This window comes from Symphalangus syndactylus, chromosome 8, assembly GCF_028878055.3.
Source record: "Symphalangus syndactylus isolate Jambi chromosome 8, NHGRI_mSymSyn1-v2.1_pri, whole genome shotgun sequence".
NCBI classification, from domain to species: domain Eukaryota; kingdom Metazoa; phylum Chordata; class Mammalia; order Primates; family Hylobatidae; genus Symphalangus; species Symphalangus syndactylus.
Window position 1 is genome coordinate 85,457,766 of NC_072430.2, and position 20,708 is coordinate 85,478,473.

Here is a 20,708-nt window from a genome sequence, read left to right on the forward strand (position 1 = left end):
CTCACTGCAACCTCCGCCTCCTGGGTTCAAGTGATTCTTCTGCCTCAGCCTCCCGAGTAGCTGGGATTACAGGTGTATGCCACCACGCCTGGCTAATTTTTGTATTTCTAGTAAAGACGATGTTTCACCATGTTGGTCAGGCTGGTCTCAAACTCCTGACCTCGTGGTCCACCTGCCTCAGTCTCCCAAAGTGCTGGGATTACAGGCGTAAGCCACTGTACATGGCAAAGATTTATTTTTAAAGGCTTCATCGGTTCTAATAATATAGGTTGGTACCAAAGGATTTGATAAAAAGTATATGGAAATGCAATGACTTTGGAGCCAAATATTACATGAGAAAGCAGGATAAGAACTCTTCAGTGATGTAGCAAAAACTGATTAGATACTCAAGTAATGCAAAGCATTTTCCAAGGTACTTGGGTACTTTGAAATAACTGAACATCATCTTTGATCTCATGATAGAAGGACATAGTAGTACTGAATAACAAAAAACAATTGATATAAGCAGGTAATTACAATATTTGCAAAAGCTGTGTAGAAAGAAAACAGTCATAGATAAAATTGGAGAAAGGAGAGGGTAATTTACTAGAAGATAAAACTTGATTCTACCTAAAACTCAGATATATGACTGATTTCTTTCATGAGCACAAAAAGGAGGAGGAAGAACATGATCCATGAACCACCATTGTTACTGCCCATATCCTTTGTATCCATTGCTGATAACAAAAGTGTGACAATACACTTAAGAAAATAATTTGTAAAAGAAGAACCTCAAAGATTTTTAAAATTATAGAAATTACATTTCAAGCTATAAGAAGCATTTGTTTTATAAAGGGTGGAATATATCATATGTCTAGCATTTTTACAATAAGTAAGTTTAATCATCTTCCCTTCCAACATGCTCCGTTTCCCATATTTCTTTGCTCCAATCACTGTTATCACCATCCTCTAAGTTGTCCAGGTCAGAAAGGTAGGCACCATTCTTGATTCTTTCCTCTCTTTCAGCTTTGATGCCCAATCAATTCCTGAATTTTATACTTTTATAAGAATTTATGGATCCTTTCTCTTTTCTTCCTTCCTGTTACACTACTTCCATTGGTCCTTCCATCAATTTGGTCTTCTCCTTCTCTAATCCTCCATAAAGAAGCCAAAGTAATTTTCCTGAAGCACAGATCAGAATGGATCACTCCTAGTTTAGAACTGTTTAATGGCTCTTCATTATCCTGAGGATAAAGTCCAAAACCCTTAGAATGTTTCCCAAGCCCAACTTGACCTGGACTTCGTTTGCCTCTCCAGCACACCCCTTAGTGACTCTATGCCCCACTCCTTCCTCGATGTCAGCTGCAGTAATACTAGGAATGTAGCTGGGCACCCTTTGTTTCTGGGCTTTCAAACAAGCTATGTCGTTACACAAAATATTGCTTTTCTCTTCCACAACTGTTATCACCTGCCTTTCCAATTTACTCACAGAGTATTCACCAGGTCCTCAATTTACTTGAGATTTCCACAATAAAGACGTCCGTGACTCATATCCTGAAGTCTTTGGTGAGGGGACAGTTACTGTGGTAGTAAGTGTTCCTTCTATTGTTATTGCATGTTTACTTGTACATCTCACTCACAATGTTGCAAATTCATTGAGAATAAAAATGGTATCTTGTTTATCATTAGATATATCCCCAACATGTAGCATGATACCTGGTACTCAATGAATATCTCTTGGAGGAATTAATTAATAATAGACATTTTATGTGTTCCTCTACGAAGTTTCCTTAAAAGGAAAGCAAAAACTGAACTAGTGTCACTAGACAAATCCACCACAAGTCACATTAAACCTCCTTAATACCATTTGTACAGTACTTTGGTACTGTTCACACTGGACACTCTACTAAACACACTTTAATCTAGGATAACTACAAGTGATGATAGCTAACATTTATTGAATCCATAATGTTGATCAAGCACCATGTTAAATTATTTACAAATACTATCTTAATTAATCTCGTTTACTCAATCCAGAAGAATGGCAGCCATTCTTAATTTTTCTCTTTCCTTCACTCTGCTTCTAGCAAGTACTGTCAACTGTCCTTCAAAATGTATTCAGAATTCATCCACTCCTTCACTTCTTTCCATTTCTTCTCTTACGACCCTGTTGTAAACTACCATCATTTCTTTTTTTAGGTCAGGTTTATTAAGATATAGTTTACATACAGTAAAAATTTATATGTTCTACAGTTTGATGACTTTTGATAAATGTGAACTGCTGCATAACCATCATCACAATGGAGATTCAGAACATTTCCATCACTTCAGAAAGCTGTCTCATGCCACTTTGTAGCCATTTCCCTCATCTCATTCCAGCCAGTGACTATATCTGGTCTGTTCTCTAGTCCTGTAGCAGTGCCATTTCAGGAATCTCATATAAATGGAATTTTGAAGTATGTATCCTTTTGCAACTAGCTTGTCACTGAGCATAATAATCATGGCATTTATCTATGTTGGTGCATGTAGCAGCAGTTTTTTTCCTTGCTATTGCTGAATAATATTATGTATTATGGATGAACCATAATTTGTTTATTTCTTTACCAATTAATAGATATTTGAATTGTTTTTAGTTTGGGGGTATTATGCAAAAAAGTTCTATAAACATTCTTATACAGATCTTTGTATGGACAAATGTTTTTTCTCAATAAATATCTAGACATGGGAACGCTGGGTCATAAGGTAGATGTATATTGAACTCTACAAGAAATTGCTTAACTGATTTCCAAAGACTCTGAACCATTTTGTATTTCCTCCAGGAATATATGCATATTTTAGTTGATCTGCATCTTTGTCAACACTTGGTATTTTCAGGGTGTAGAAAAACATTTATCTGAAAGGCATTTTCAGTTCTTAAAATGTTACTTAACGTAGTAGAAATGTAATATTAGCTCATTATGCTTTTAACTAGCAATAATAATGTTGAGAAATTTTTTGTGTCCTTATTTTACTACCGATATTTCTTCTCTTGTGAAGTATCTGTTCAAATCTTTTGTAAATTAAAAAAATTGTGTTGTTTGTCTTCTCATTGAGTTATAATTGTTCTTTATATATTCTGATGAATTCCTTTAAGAGGTGGTTGCTAACAGTCTATGGCTTATCTTTTTTCCTATATTTCAAAGACTAGTTTTTAATTTTGGTAAAGTGCAATGTATCAATTTTTTTTTATTATTATGCTTTAAGTTTTAGGGTACATGTGCACAATGTGCAGGTTTGTTACATATGTATACATGTGCCATATTTGTGTGCTGCACCCATTAACTAGTCATTTAGCATTAGGTATATCTCCTAATGCTGTCCCTCCCCCCTACCCCCACCCCACAACATTCCCCGGAGTGTGATGTTCCCCTTCCTGTGTCCATGTGTTCTCATTGTTCAATTCCCACCTATGAGTGAGAACATGCAGTGTTTGGTTTTTTGTCCTTGCGATAGTTTACGAGAATGATGATTGCCAGTTTCATCCATGTCCCTACAAAGACATGAACTGATCATTTTTATGGCTGCATAGTATTCCATGGTGTATATGTGCCACATTTTCTTAATCCAGTCTATCGTTGTTGGACATTTGGATTAATTCCAAGTCTTTGCTATTGTGAATAGCGCCGCAATAAACATACGTGTGCATGTGTCTTTATAGCAGCTTGATTTATAGTCCTTTGGGTATATACCCAGTAATGGGATGGCTGGGTCAAATGGTGTTTCTAGTTCTAGATCCCTGAGGAATCGCCACACTGTCTTCCACAATGGTTGAACCAGTTTACAGTCCCACCAACAGTGTAAAAGTGTTCCTATTTCTCCACATCCTCTCCAGCACCTGTGGTTTCCTGACTTTTTAATGATTGCCATTCTAACTGGTGTGAGATGGTATCTCATTGTGGTTTTGATTTGCATTTCTCTGATGGCCAGTGATGATGAGCATTTTTTCATGTGTTTTTTTGGCTGCATAAATGTCTTCTTTTGAGAAGTGTCTGTTCATGTCCTTTGCCCACTTTTTGATGGGGTCGTTTGTTTTTTTCTTGTAAATTTGTTTGAGTTCATTGTAGATTCTGGATATTAGCCCTTTGTCAGATGAGTAGGTTGCGAAAATGTTCTCCCATCTTGCAGGTTGCCTGTTCACTCTGATGGTAGTTTCTTTTGCTGTGCAGAAGCTCTTTAGTTTAATTAGATCCCATTTGTCAATTTTGGCTTTTGTTGCCATTGCTTTTGGTGTTTTAGACATGAAGTCCTTTCCCATGCCTATGTCCTGAATGGTATTGCCTAGGTTTTCTTCTAGGGTTTTTATGGTTTTAGGTCTAACATGTAAGTCTTTAATCCATCTTAAATTGATTTTTCTATAAGGTGTAAGGAAGGGATCCAGTTTCAGCTTTCTACATATGGCTAGCCAGTTTTCCCAGCACCATTTATTAAATAGGGAATCCTTTCCCTATTGCTTGTTTTTGTCAGGTTTGTCAAAGATCAGATGGTTGTAGATGTGCAGCATTATTTCTGAGGGCTCTGTTCTGTTCCATTGATCTATATCTCTATTTTGGTACCAGTACCGTGCTTTTTTGGTTACTGTAGCCTTGTAGTATATAGTTTGAAGTCAGGTAGCGTGATGCCTCCAGCTTTGTTCTTTTGGCTTACGATTGACTTGGCGATGTGTGCTCTTTTTTGGTTCCATATGAACTTTAAAGTAGTTTTTTCCAATTCTGTGAAGAAAGTCATTGGTAGGTTGATGGGGAGGGCATTGAATCTATAAATTACCTTGGGCAGTATGGCCATTTTCACGATATTGATTCTTCCAACCCATGAGCATGGAATGTTCTTCCATTTGTTTGTATCCTCTTTGATTTCATTGAGCAGTGGTTTGTAGTTCTCCTTGAAGAGGTCCTTCACATCCCTTGTAAGTTGGATTCCTAGGCATTTTATTCTCTTTGAAGCAATTGTGAATGGGAGTTCACTCATGATTTGGCTGTCTGTTTGTCTGTTATTGGTGTATAATAATGCTTGTGATTTTTGCACACTGATTTTGTATCCTGAGACTTTGCTGAAGTTGCTTATCAGCTTAAGCAGATTTGGGGCTGAGACAATGGGGTTTTCTAGATATACAATCATGTCATCTGCAAACAGGGACAATTTGACTTCCTCTTTTCCTAATTGAATACCCTTTATTTCCTTCTCCTGCCTGATTGCCCTGGCCAGAACTTCCAACACTATGTTGAATAGGAGTGGTGAGAGAGGGCATCCCTATCTTGTGCCAGTTTTCAAACGGAATGCTTCCAGTTTTTGCCCATTCAGTATGATATCGGCTGTGGGTTTGTCATAGATAGATGTTATTATTTGAGATATGTCCCATCAATACCTAATTTATTGAGAGTTTTTATCATGAAGTGTTGTTGAATTTTGTCAAAGGCCTTTTCTGCATCTATTGAGAAAATCATGTGGTTTTTGTCTTTGGTTCTGTTTATATGCTGGATTACATTTATTGATTTGCATATGTTGAACCAGCCTTGCATCCCAGGGATGAAGCCCACTTGATCATGGTAGATAAGCTTTTTGATGTGCTGCTGGATTCGGTTTGCCAGTATTTTATTGAGGATTTGACTCATACTTTTTGTTGTTGTTCTTGCCCTAAGAAATCTTTCACTAACCTAAGGTCACAAATATATTCTCATGTGTTTTCTCTTAAAAGTTTTATAGTTTTAGGTCTTCTGTATATGGTATGATATAATGCTAGAGGTTCATTTTTTTGCATAAGAATATATTCCTAGCCTATACCTCTTTCCACTGTACAAGAATCTGATCTGATGTGTAAGAGCTGATAGATTTCTTAATATCCACATTTGTTTATATTGTCCTGGCCCCCAAATTATTTGCTTTTATGATAGGCATAAGCCAGGACTATCATACTGACTTCCTCCTAGACATTATGACTAGCCCTAATTTTAGATATCACAGACTTGTCATCATTACCTGGATGCAATGTGCTATATCACTGTTCTATGACCAACAATAACTGAAACAAGATGGTGCTGGTAACATCGTTGGAAATTAGTTCTAGATGACGTGGTCTAGTCTCTTCTCTTGCATACTTATGGTGAGTGATATTGGCAATACCTTCACAACTTCCCCAATAGAAGGCAGCATCCATAGTCTTGGTATTGTTCTATGAAAAAGCTTCTCTTCATGTTATAACATCCACTTTTATCAGAACTATAAGATAGTAAGTCACAAAAATGCATAATGACTTATTTTACATATATTTGCTGTTTTATTTTTTAAGATGTCAATGCGGATTTCACAATGGCATATAAGGAATTTAGTTTGATTTTTAGAGTTTTCAGAAAACTAGAAGTGAATTGCCCTTCTGGCTAGAAGAAGTCTGTTTGGGTTTCTCCTTCTGCCATCTTCCTATTCATGCTGCCTTTACTCCACATGGATTCTATAGATTTTATTTAAATTGCACCAACTTACAAAGACATATCTGCCCTAGAGATGTTTGAGTCTTTTAACATTCTAGTCACCACTAATGTTCGTTTTTCATTTAGGCTTTTAATTTGGATGAATTCCAAATTACTATTTATTCAGATAGAAACACTACTAATTACACAAAGCATCTTAATAAAGAATGGAAGCGAAATTCAGAGCATCCTCCTTGTGGTTTCTAATGCCTAATAGTTTTAAAATAGCACTAAGGAACTTTCTTTTATAGCTATTATCTAGTGTTGTTAAAACTCTTAGTCCTTTTTATTTTCTAATGTTGAACAAGCTTTAGATTGAAGGGCTTTATGGAGAGTTCTTGATCTCTCACATAGATTTTAACTTTGACCAACTAGGAGTGTTTAAGGAAACATATTGGTCTGCCACTAATGTTTTAAAATAAGTCTCTAGAGTTATGCTAAAAACAGAGTGTAGAAATTAAGGAATAAACTTCATTTTCTTGATCCTGATACCCATCAGCATTTACTGGATCCTAATCTTTTGTTTCTTTGTTGATGTTACTATAGAAGATGACATTGATGGCCCCAGCTCTTCCCCTCCTCATGCCCACATCCTTTGCTATGTGATTTTGCAGTTTCCCTATCAAGATATGAAGTGTTTTCCTTGCTTCTTGATTCTGAATTCAGGCATGTGATTGGCTTTGGCCAATGGGATATCAGAAAATGTGATGCAGCAGAGACTTGAAGATGCACTGCAGAGACTAGATTTATTCTTTTCTGCTGCGGCAATTGCCATGAAGTTGCAGTCCCAGCCTAGCCTGCTGGCCCCAGGATGAGGGTGAGAGTCACATGAAGTAGACCTACAATTACCCAGTCAAGACCAGCTCAGATTATTTTGCCCACAGATAACATTCAAACAGATGAATGAACCCAGTGTAGATAAGCTGAACCTTACAAACACATGAAAGATAATTGTATATCACTGAGGTGTGAGGGTTATTGTTGCACAATCACCAACCAAATTAAAAACTTTTTGGGAACAAGGCTTTTGCTTCACTCATTTATTAAATCCCTGGTGTCTAGCACTCAATAGAGGCTTATTTAATCTTTACTGGATAGTTTCATGAATAAAGAAGTAATTGAAAATATTTTCTCTCTTTTTTTGTCATACTTAGATACCATGCTAATAGCCTTAACTGAGAGCTTCTATGTGTAATAAAAAGGGCCATTCCATGAACTAATCTGTAATTAATCATCCTAGAGATGGTGGCCTATCTTTTTGTCCCAAGCTCTCCTGAAATAATTTCCACTGCCTCTCCTGATCCCCTGACTTGGTTAGTGTTTAACCATTCTTAATAGTAAGAACTTCTTCTGATAAAGATAAGTAGCCATCAAAGAATGACCTGCCAATCACAAATGAGCACTGAATAAAAAAACTTTTTACACCCTAGCTAAATACAGGTAGTAGTGTTTTGCCTCAAGTCAAGCTCTAGAGTAAATGGAAGAGTGAGCCATTTGTGTTTCCTTTTGAGCTCACCCCCTCCTGTCCTTCTCCCAAAGTAAATACATTACCCTTATCTTCTTCCCTATCAAATCCTATTCTTATAAAATAGATCTGAAAGACAGCTAAATAAGTAATTATCAGTAGTATTGCCTCTCATTGGAAACTTGCATGCTAAGATTCCTTCATTTATTCATTCATTCCATAACGCTGAGTGGCCACTCTGCCCAGCACCATGGGGAGTAATGGGGATGCAGTGGTGACAGATACAAACATAGTATGTTCTTTCATAGAGCTCATGATTTGGAGATCAGGGAAGGTTGGAAAACAGACACTGAATAAGAGTACTACCTGTGGGAAAGGAGAGCTAAAGAGAGTGGTGGAGTGTATGGCAAGAGTTTCTAATCTAGTCTGCATGGCAGGGAATTCCCCTGGGGAAATGCTATTTACACTTGAAGAAGGAGTTAACTTTAGTCAAAAAAAACTCATGGGAAAATCATTCCTGAAAGATGAACTGTGTATAGAAAGGTCCTGAGGAGGGGCAGATCATAGTTTGTTCCAGGAACCAAAGGAATCCAGCCTGGCTGAAAGGAAGAAAATAAGCCTTGATGATGATATTTTGAATTCAGTTCAAACTTTTGTGTTTGTACCCAATAGATAATTTGTGTTTTTATATCCTATTTGGGTGATGGTTTCAGTAGAACCATCACCATTATACATATATGTAACAAACCAGCACATGTACCTCCTGAATATAAAATAAATAAAGTAACAAACTATTACTACTACTACTACTAATAATAATAAATAGGCCAGAGTCTACTATTTTTTGGCAAGCCGTCACTGATTCTCCTTGTATGAAGGGAAGCACTGGGTCGTACTAAGCAAGCCTAATAATCTTAAAACATTCTGTTTTAAGGCAATATACTTAATATGAAAATATCAAATAATTTTTAAACAACTTTAGCTCTAATTCATGTATCACAGTAATTCTTGGGAAGATGCTGGAATAAAATTACCATGAATGTTTTCTTAATAGACCACCCCCTTGACCAAATTGCTAAACTTGCCAACTCTGTCAAGTATCCCTACCCTATAGCACCCAGATGCTTGCGGAAACGGGCTATTCTTAAGGATAAACGCACACCTCTGCTGCCACTTACTGAGTTTTGTTGTTAACATGAATCAGTTGTGTTTATTCTCAAACTTATTTATGCTACTTATTTCTCATTTTGTAATATAAAAAATTTAATTATCAAATAAATAAGTAAATTGTAACTGTTTAAAAGCTATGATCTACATGAAAATCAAATTTAATGTTTTGGAAAGTACTGAAAATTACTTTAAAATTGCTTTCAGATAAACTACAGGTAAGAAAACAGAAAATATTGGGAAAAATCAGGAAAACCTAAATGGATTCTGCTTTGGATTGCTTTATTTATGGCTTTAACTTCTTAATTCACATAAATAAAATAAAACAACTGGCATTTATTGAGGATACATTATGGATTTGTTTGTGTAAAATGTCAATGCCGATCTCCAGCCACTGGCCCCATACCAAAGAAATGGCGTTGGCCCTACGTTTGAAGTTTGGCAAATGAATAGATATATATCTTAAGTTAAACTAATATGATATGTGTGTATCTTTTTATTATTTCAGTTTTAACCTACTTCTTTGATTAAACAAGTAATTGTTGGTACCAATCTTATAAGAAGTCTTTTACTCTATAAAGAATGGGAGCATTCGTGCTCTAACATGTAGGAAAGTTGTTACTACCCAAGTGTAGAGTGGGTACATCACTACCTCTAGCCCTGTTACAATATGACTGAGATTATATATGGTAATGAAAGTTTTATATATATATATATATATATATATATATATAAAATATTTTTGTAATTTTTGGAGACAACAGAGAGAGTGTTACAAAACAGGAATCTGGAATCATTTTCTCTTCTGGAAGGATGTATTATGTGCTCCTTTGATTTACTTCTTCTACAGATTAAAGACAGAAGCACATTTATTTCTGCTTAAAGCAAACTTCCTCTCAGTTTTGCTTTCAACCTAAAACTGCTCTACAAAAGAAAAGACTTTTTTTTATACTCAGAGTTTTTTTTGTTTTCTGAGATTAACCCCTTTTTCAGAGGGGTTTCATGTTTTTTTAATTAATTAATTTATTTATTTATTTATTTATTTATTTTTGAGATGGCGTATCGCTCTGTCACCCAGGCTGGAGTGCAGTGGCGGGATCTCTGCTCACAGCAAGCTCCGCCTCCCGAGTTCATGCCATTCTCCTGCCTCAGCCTCCCGGGTAGCTGGGACTACAGGTGCCCGCCACCACGCCCGGCTAATTTTTGTATTTTTGGTAGAGACGGGGTTTCATCATGTTAGCCAGGATGGTCTCGATCTCCCGACCTCATGATCCGCCCGCCTCAGCCTCCCAAAGTGCTGGGATTACAGGCGTGAGCCACCGCGCCCAGCCTCGTGTTTTATTTTTTACTCTCTCTGATCATAATGGCAGGTGTAACAAGAACAGGAATCCTCAAAACACTTCTGCTCCCTCTACACTCATTATCCTGGAGACCCTAATTGAGACAAGAAGAGTTTCCTTTCTGACTCAACCAGGCCTCTGTCACTAGCCAACTTTTATAGCCAAGAAAGGAATATCAGCCAGGGGTGCTTGGAATTTAGGAAGACCCTCTTGAGGAGCAAGACTTCCTGGTTCCTCACTGGAAGTTTGCACATAAGAGGCTAATATCAGCCAGCAATAATAATATATCTAGTTTCAGCTTTTCAACAAATGTAACTAAAGAGCTTAACATATTGAGAAAAAGTAGCCTCCACTTCCAGTGGGTGACCAAGAGGAGCTCATAAAATCTGGGTTTCATTAAAGCAAGGTACCACTATGTACCTACTACAGTGACCCAAATCCAGAATACTAACAACAAATGCTGTGAGGATGTGGAGGAAGAACTTCTCTTCATTGCTGCTGAGAATGCAAAATGGTACAGCCACTTTGGAAGACAGTTTGGTGGTTTCTTACAAAATTAAGCATCTTCTTCTCATACAGTCCAGCAGTCAGGCTCCTTACTATATACTCAAACTTATGCCCACACAAAAATCTGCACACAAATGTTTATAGCAGCTTTCTTCATAGTTGCCAAGATGTCCTTTCATAAGTGAATGCATAAATAGACTGTGATAACTCCAGATAATGAAAGAATACTCAGCACTAAAAAGAAATGAGCTATCAAACCACAAAAAGACATGGAAGAGTCTTACACGATTTTTATTAACTGAAAGAAGGAAATCCGAAAAGGCTACATATCTGCCAGTGATGAATACGTGAATGACTCAACAGTCTGACATTCTGGAAAAAGTAAAACTATGGAGATGATAAAAAAGATCAGTGGTTACCAAAACTTGGAGGTCGGGGAAGGAATAGGATGAGCATAGAGGATTTATCAGACCATGGCAGTACTCTGTATGAAGTATAATGATGGATACATGTCATTCTTATACATTTGTCTAAACACGCATTCTGTGTGACTGTGCACATTTAAAGTATGGACTTCAGGTGATAATGATGTGTCAGTGTATTCTCATCACTTGTAACAAACATACCACTCTGGTGGGGGATGTTGATAATGGGGAAGGCTATGCATGGGTGGGGACAGGGAGTATATGACAAATTTCTGTACCTTCCTCTCAGTTTTGCTTTCAACCTGAAACTGCTCTACAAAAAAAAGACTTTTTTTTTATACTCAGAGTTTTTTTTCTGAGATTAAGTTGCTTCCAGTGATGTGCATTTACTAACTTCCCCTTTTCTCATTTATTTAGACATAATATACAATAAGATGTACCTCAAGAATCCTTAGAAATGGAGCAAATGAACAAATAATCAAGGGCTACTCCTGTCATTATAATTTTGTGGCTGACCTGGAAGTTATCTTGGTGTAGCTCTGTGATTATTTATATAATCTACTCCTAGCTTCTCTCATTCTCAGGGTCTCTATTCTTAACCACAACTATTTAAACAATATATTTATTGGCAATTCTAGATGACAGATGGACATGTGCTAAGATGATCGCAGTGTGCACATCTGATTTTTCTAAATAGCCCACAGTAAGGGAATAAGTGAATGTTCAGAAAATATCTGCCATGCTATATTTAAGGTTCTCATGCATATTTTATTTAGCATTACAAATTGACTGTCTAACAAAATTAGGTAGGGAAAATATATATCAGATCCATGATGTTTTGTGAATAGTTGACTAGCCACACAGGTGCATAAGATTTCAGATGAAAATTCCTTCTTTTGTGTGGAATATGTACTATTAAAAGATTATAGGGGAAATTCCATGGTTTCCTTGTCATCCTTTAGAATGACAAGATTTTGTGCATAGTTTATCAAGTAGCCAACAGTTTTCTAAATTTTTTGCCATTGTTATAATATTACCTATATCACATTTATTCTAAGAAAATAAAATTTTATCACTTATTCTGACAATCATTATGCTTAAACAAAACTGCCTCTATTTTCCTCTGTTCTGGGGAACAGGTTGCTTCTTAAGCATAGCACCCTATCGTTGCTTTCCTATAGCACTCTGCACTTTCACCTTGTAGCACTCGACACAATTATAATGGTATAATGACTCCTATAATGATTCATTTTATATTTGTCACCACCACTGAATTATAAACGATATGCAGTCAAGGTTCATGGCAGAAGTTTTTTAACTCATGCTATGGCCTCAGCCCAAAGTAGATAATCAATGAATTTTTTTTTAAATTAAAGAATAGATAGACAGAAGAGAGTGGGGAATCCTATATTTTCCTCTACTCTTTGCCTTAGCTTTTCTAGGACTGCTGTGAGTAGTTGGGGCTAAAAGGAGGCAGAGGGGACCCAGGCAGCAAGCTCCTCTCCCACCAAAACCTCTGCTCAATCTGTGTTCAGTCCCTCCCACTTTGGCTCTGGGTGTCAAATATCCTGCCATTGTGGACATAAACAGATGAGAACATGATTACTGTGAGACTAGCAAAAGTTTTAGTGCGCTGACAAAAAAAAAAAAAACACAAAAAACTAATTGCTTACACACATGGTCAAGGTCACTCACACCACACACCAACATTTAGGTAGCACACACTCAGCCCCTTTTGTAGACAAAATTTATTGTGGACAACTATACTACTTTGAGTATATCCTTTACTTTTTGAAATTGACCTCAGGGAGGAGAACCAGGAGGATAATTTACACAATTCTCTTTAGTGTCACTGTCAGAAATAGAACATAAGATAGCTGGAATACAATTCTAGCAGAGTTTTATATTTTACTGTTTTATTCTGGTTATTTAACATAAATAACTCACCACATACAGTACAGCTTAAAATAAATCATTAGAACTATATATGTAACATACTTAAGTCTAGGTGGGCCCAGTGATGAAGCAGATACAGGGGCTTCAACAAACAAGGTGAAAATAGATTAAAATGAGCATTAACCACTATTTAAGGAAATGTATGTCAAAAATCAGGTTGTAATAATAAAAATAATATTAAATAGTCATGATGACAGTAATCCAATCTGATGATGGAATGTGGACTCAAAAATACCTAAAGATTAAAAAATTCGGGCCAGGCATGGTGGCTCGTGCCTGTAATCCCAGTACTTTGGGAGACTGTGGAGCTCGAGACCAGCCTGGGCAACATGGCGAAACCCCACCTCTACACAAACCACAAAAATTAACCAGCGATGGTGGCATGTGCCTGTCATCCCAGCTACTCAGGAGGCTGAGGTGGGCAAATCGCTTGAGGCTGGAAGGCGGAGGTTGCAGTGAGCCATGAGCCGAGATGGAGCTACTGCACTCAAGCCTGGGCAACAGAGCAGGACCCTGTCCAAATAAATAAATAAATAAATTAATTAATTAATTAAATAAAATCAAGCAAGAAAATTCCTAATGGGATGGAAATGCTAAATGTTAAATAATAAAGAAAATTGCGTATTATGACTTGGTGATTCAAATATTATAATGAAATAATTTATAAGAGATAGTAGAAGAATAAGAAAGTATATGTGGCCAGTTAAAGTCAATCAATCAAAAAATATTTTGGTCTTTTTCATCCATATCAACTACTGCAATAATCTTTCAAATGACTTTCCCATTTCTGATTTCTTTGCTAGTCCATCAGGCTCCTTTCTTGACTCTGTGTTTAAGTCATTTCCTCCTTTTCACACGTTCATAATTTTTAAGGCCCAGTCGAATGCTAACTATTTTCCCGTGAGGTCTTCTCTGATCAGTAGCTATAAGCAATGTCTCCCTCCACCAAACTGCCATAGAACTTTTTCAGCCCCTCTCTTATTTATGACTCTTTGAACTTTCTACTTTGTAGTTTACTGACTAATGTACATTTTTTAAGTTCCTTATTCTTTCATAAACTTTGGAGAGTGCAATTTCTCTTTGATGGCATACACCGCACAGTTTATTATAGTATCCAGTACACAGCAGGTGCTCAACTGGTAAATGTAGACAGTACACAATTTTCAAGAAAAGTTCTTATACATGAGATTCCAGAGAGCCTCCATCCTTCTTTTTTCTCCCCAAGTTTCCTTCCCTGCTTTTCTAAACTTGGCTCTGAGTCCCCATTCAAGACTTAACTCCTTAGTGGAGCTTCCACTGACCACCACGTTCAAAGTTCTCTCTTCCCTGACAAAAACTCATCTATTCAACATCTAAAAGGTTTGAGTCTTCATGTGCTACCTTGTGGTAGGTCACCATTTTTGTGTTTATCAACTATTACCTGCCTCCCATTCAAGATTGTAAACTTTTTGAGAGCAGAGATCACAATTTATACATTTTAGTACTTACTGTCATTTAGTACTATTTATATATTTAGTAGTTATTGTCAGTCTCAGAACAGTGCTCCATGTCTATTGATTCTATTTTGTTCCCGAGATATCCTGAACATCTAGAACACTATCTGGCACATAGCAGGTGGTCAGTAAGTATTTGTTGAATGAGGTTGATAGATGATTAGTAAAACTTCTCAAAATTTTGAGTGAAAAGTTGACTCTTTGGCAGAAACTTACAGGAGTTGATTTTAGAGCTAAGAAAAAGTAGAAAGCAATGTCCACTCTTGGTAGAGCTAGGCAAAAACAGGCAGGTTAAGTAGACGCAGGTGTCTTCTCCACAATCCCCATTTCACTTTATCTTAGGCATGTCTCCTTCAGGAGCCACAGCCAGATCAGAGAGGCCTCCACTTGGAAATGTTCCGTCTCAGTGGTGTGGATGGCTTAGACCATTTCTCCCACAACTAAGTGGTTTTTCTCCAGCCATTCTGAGGTATATGCCATGTGTCTCCTCCTTCAGAAATATCCTTATTCATGTGATGATTTCCAAAAGATATTTTAGACACTTTGTGTTTAAGTGAATAACTATGTCTCCATTCACTTATCTTTAATAAACATATAATAATTCACCTAATCATGGAGGTGTTGGTTAAGCCAGCATATTTTGAGTTCATGTAGCCAAATACAGTGGTATTTAATCACATGAAAGTTTAGCTTAGAACACAAATCTGTGCTTTTTTTTTTTCTGTTGAAGCTCTTATCTTGCAACATCCTTCCTCCTTTTCTTCTTTCCTTCCCTCCTACCCTCTTTCCTCCCCTCTTCCCCTCTTTCCTCCCCTCTTCTCACCCTCCCTCCGCTAGGATCTATTGAAGCCCTTCTATGCAAGGCGCAATACTACTTGCTGAAGATATAATGAGGAACAAGTCAGAAGTGTCTCTTCCTGTTCTATTAGAATTTACACTCGTAGAAAAGATTCAGACATTCAATTACTATTTTTTACTATTTTAATTCCAACTATTATAAAAGTTGGACAGATAAAGAGGACAGAGGACTATGGGAGCTTAAAGGAATCTATCCTGGTTTGGTGGGAAAGGGATGATAGGTTTTCAGTAGTCTGGAAAGGGTCACCTGAAAAAATAGTGTTAAGACTAAGTCATGAAGAGCTAGTAGGAAGGGAGGGTCGGGGGAAGGAAAGAGAGGGGAGTATTCCAGGTAGAAGAAAGCAAATGTGTGGCCTTGAGTGGTCACTTCTCTTTGGCTTATCGTATATATCTATTGGCCAATGAGAATGAAAATTCCTTTTTTTTCAAATTGTTAGGTTAACTTAGAGAGATATTGACTCATTAAGTACAAAACACAAGAAGACATTAATAGAAAATTGTATACATTTTTTAAAGCCTATATTTTCTCCCTTGAATTAAAAATAAAGTGCAGCATGTTGAAATGTTGAACCCTGGTCATATGACTACATTGGAAGTCTCTCTTTGCTTATACCTTGGGGCAGAGGCAGGCATCAAACAAAGTCCTTTTTATTTTGTATCCTTAAGAGTATTTCAAGGTCAAGTTAAATGAAAAACTAGTCACTGGCTCTGTTAGATTTTCAAATATATCCTCAATAAAATGTACACTATTAATCATTTTCATATTGGTGATTTTAATCAACTTTTAAACCGCTGCTTTTTAGAAAAGTTTTTCACAATTTCTGGTTTCTAGGGTAATTGAAATTTCAGTATATAAATTATGGTAGTATAAATATGATATTTAAAAGTAATATTAAAGGTCATTAAAATATTTTTTAAAAACTGGTAGGGCAAGAAGCCTTTACTACAAGTTAATGAAATGGGGGTAATTTAGTTGAAAAGAAACAAAATGATTACAAATTAAAGATTACTATTCTGTGGCAATCTTTCTTTAGTTGACAGTGAATAAGGTAGAGTTACTGTGTTTTTATTCATATTATGATTTGGCCCCTTTCTAGAAAAGTGAAAATTTTATGTAACTCTGATACATGGAATATATTTTGAAATTAAGAAGTATATGTACATATATTAGTCGTTATTATTACTGCAACTATTCCTAGTGAAAAATATACCTCATTCAAAGAGAAAGATAAATTTCAACAACTGTTATATATGCACACTTTTTGCCCATAAAACTAAGCAAGCCTAATAAATTAAAATTTGTCTAAGTCACAACCATCCAATTAGGGGCATTTTCTTGCAATCAGATTACAAAGGATATTTTTATCTGTTTCAATTTAGCAGTCAGGTTAGGGCTCCCTAATAGAAGGCTGCATCACTCATTAGTCCTGCCACTTTGGGTGGCCTTTACTCTTAACTTTATTCTCCATAACTCAAGGGGAGTCAGTGTGTAACTGTGGGTGCAGAGCAGCAATGAGGATGCTTGAGTCTTCATTCTGAAGAGATCACATGTGGAAAGAATGATCAACTTTCAGAAAACCTCATCTGGTTAAGTCATATTTCTCTGCTTTAAAATGTTACAGGATTTCTCATTGCTCTTATCAGAGTTTCTCAAACTTTATTGAACATCAGAATTACTTGAAGGGTTTTTGAACTCATGAATTATTCGACCTTGCCCTAGAGTTTCTAATTCAGTAGGTCTTGGGTGGGGAACATACTTTGAGAATTCTGACCTATAGGATAAACACTAGAGTTCTTATTAGGTCTTACAAGGCCCATCATGATCTGAAGGCAGCAGTGGTTGCTGGTGGAGGATGTGAGCTCTGGAACTGGATCTCTTTGATTCAAAGCTCTGCCACTTACTCACTAGATAAGACCATGATCAAGTTATTTCATCTGGAAAATTGAGGTAATAATGATATCTCCCTCTTAGGGTGGTTATGAATATTTTATGAGATAGTACATTTTAAAATAGGTAGATTCCAGAAGAATATCAGCTATTAGGATTATGATTACCTCTCTGGTTTCTTCTCTTCATCGGATGTCCTAGTGCCAACCATACCAGACTACTTCAGACCATAGTAACATCACGGTTTTTCATCCTTGAAGCTTCGAATGTTCAGTTTTCTCAATATAGATTCTACCCTTTTCCTACATCTTTCCCACTTCATCTAGCTAACTCCTACTGAGACTGGAGAGCTCAGCTTTTACGTCACTATTCCAGGAAAGCCAACCCAGCCATGGTTGTATGTACTTTGCCATTAAAACACCGATGTCCACATACATATTTGTATCTGTCTTCTCTACTGGACTATAAACTCAGGAGGGTAAGAACGATCTGTTCACTGGTACAATCCCCATGCCAAATAGTTGCTTAATAGGTATCTGCTGAGTACGTGAATGAATCATCATTCATGCTGTCTGTGGGACTCTGGTCTTAGCTCACAAAACAAAACAAAAAAACATGAAAGTTTAGCATAGAACACTGGAGTGGAGAGTCTCTGCCCCTTCACTGGAAAAATATGCCCAGACTGGAACTGAATGACAATAGATACCTAGCACCTTTTGTGAAATTATGAATATCAGAGGCATATGACATACAATATGTCTAGTCATATTATGTTAATACAGTGATTTTAATTTCTTTTATATTTAGATACGTCATTCTACTACTTAAATCATTTAAAAATACTAAAGCTAAGAAGAGCTCTGGGAAGCAAACACAACATAATAGTTTCTTTAGCAGCTTGGTATGGCTATTTTGTCTAACCAACAGCACAGTGGTTACAAGTACAGATTCAAGGACACAATACTGCTTGTATGACTTACTTGCTGATGACTTTGGCTAAGGTTCTTAGCTTTCTGAGACCAGATTATTTTCCTGGTAAAATGGGCAGAATAGTAATTATCAATTAGAATTATTACAATTGAAATTAAGTACACAGAGCTCTTAGGCACTTATTCCTAAGAAGCAATCGTGATGTATTTTAGCTATTCGTTGTTTTATGATGTGGCCATTATAGTTTCCTTCTCATGGAGATTCAGCCAAAAACTAATAGTGTATATGTCTGCATTGACTTGATTTTATAAAAGGAGACTGAATTTCAACATTTAATCAGGGGAAAAATGGAAATGATGAACAAACAGGGTAAAAACCACTTCAGTGATGAAATCTATAGTAAATCTCCATAAAATTCCCACTCAGAATTATTTGGGGATCTCTAAGTATAAAACACATAGGATCATGTAAATGAGTTTGATCAGTGGAAAAGTTTGACTGAGTTTGTCTTTAATGAACTACAGTAACATTTGTTTCCACATTTACCTATGGAGCAGGGTGCTGGGTTTGGCACAAGACAATCACCGGTCTTACATTAGCTTTCTGCTATGATCCTTTTATATGGCATCAGATAGTCAGATGGGTCGGATGGCTTCCACATATTTTGCAGGGCAAATTTCAAGGATGCTGGAACAGTTGAGAACACTTTCTGGGCATCTCCAACTCATTTTTCTACAAGTTGTGCTAGGAGGCTTTCTTTCCGCACATCACCATTATTAAACCTCCTGCTTCAGATGACAATTGCCCATTTCAGTTGTTTGTCTCCCCCACAGATTGTCAGGTCCTTGAGGACATCAACTATGTGTTATTCATCTGGGTAGTGTCAGTGCTTGGTACAGTAGCTGGACCAGAATAGGGGTTCGATTGTTGAACTGAACTTCAGTTGAACTGAACTGAATGTTCTTTCACTTTTTACGATTAATAAAGTATAAGCTACTAGGGAAATATCCAAGTTGTCTCCAAGAAAGTCAGAACTTGACAGTGAACCATTATGACTACAAGGTAGGAAATCCTAAGACCGGCAATCAAAAAAGGATCAAATACAAGTTTAGAATTTGGAGCAGTTTGAGTTATTGGTTTCTCTAGGGAGAAGTGATTTGACATTTTCTTCCCCCATCCCTGCACCCACACCATTTTAGTACAGAGCACCAAATTGAAAAAACTAACAAACTTTTAAGAATCAGAATATAGAAATCAACTGTTACTATCAAATTCATGGATAGAGAATCTTTATAGTGTACACGTAGCCTAAATTAGTGATGTTCTTGAGGCTGTTTAATGATTTAAGAGGGCAAAACTTTGACAAGATGGGGTTCCAAATAATCACATATCTAAAATGGCATTGAGATGGAAGTGATTCTTTTTCCTTAATATTAGTCATCTAATAGTTTTGGCAGAGAAGCCTTGACAAATTCTTTAAATTTCAAGAACTGGACCTCTGCTCAGAAGGGAACCTGAAATTGCATGACATGAACCCAGCCACCACAATTATTTCTTCAGAAGATTTAGAAGTTCTTCACTGAAACTTAGCACAGAGTAGTAGCTCTAATAGCAGAAATCTGGGATCCAAAGAACAGTTCACAATTTCAGCTTCTCACTTCTCAAGCCTTGAGGAAAACAAGCCCTTTATTCATTTTGGATTAATAAGAGGAACCTAACCATAAGTGATTTCAGTTTTCTCTGTAAGTTGTAGTCATTGTGAATTCCCTTCTGTAAATCACAAACGGGGCTGACCTTCAAGTTAAAGTGACTTCTCTTTAAAATCAATTAATTAAAATTCTATCACTGTATACCTCTCTGAGTTCTCTCCTGCCTCCAAATACATTCTATACACAAACTCAAATAGATTAATATTTTATTTCTAATTAAAAATAACTGCAAAACAATGTCACAGTATGTCACAGTGGACATACATCAACAATGTATTTCAACTTGAACTCTAGGGAAGAAAGATCTCAAATTATTTGCATGAATATTCAATAAGCCTATGAATCTTTCAGTCACAGTTAACGTTTAGAAAGGAGAATAGGTATTCACAAATCAGAAAATTAGTAAATAAAATGAAATTCTGTGTTACTGTCAAAGCCACAAAATGCCTGTTATTCTTTCTGGCTATGTATCTACATTACCTATATATCTA

The 20,708-nt window shown here is 36.5% G+C and overlaps 1 protein-coding gene and 1 long non-coding RNA gene across 3 annotated transcripts in view; both read left to right on the forward strand.

Annotated features, from left to right (window-relative positions):
- LOC134737461 (uncharacterized) overlaps positions 1 to 8,576 on the forward strand; it is a 73,515-nt gene extending 64,939 nt beyond the window's left edge. The window contains exon 3 of the long non-coding RNA XR_010122380.1: positions 7,146 to 8,576. This is a non-coding gene — a long non-coding RNA (uncharacterized lncRNA). The remainder of the gene's footprint in view (positions 1 to 7,145) is intronic.
- The window catches only part of ITGA4 (integrin subunit alpha 4), a 434,521-nt gene that overhangs the window by 225,168 nt on the left and 188,645 nt on the right, over positions 1 to 20,708 (forward strand). The gene's annotated exons all lie outside the window — the stretch shown is intronic.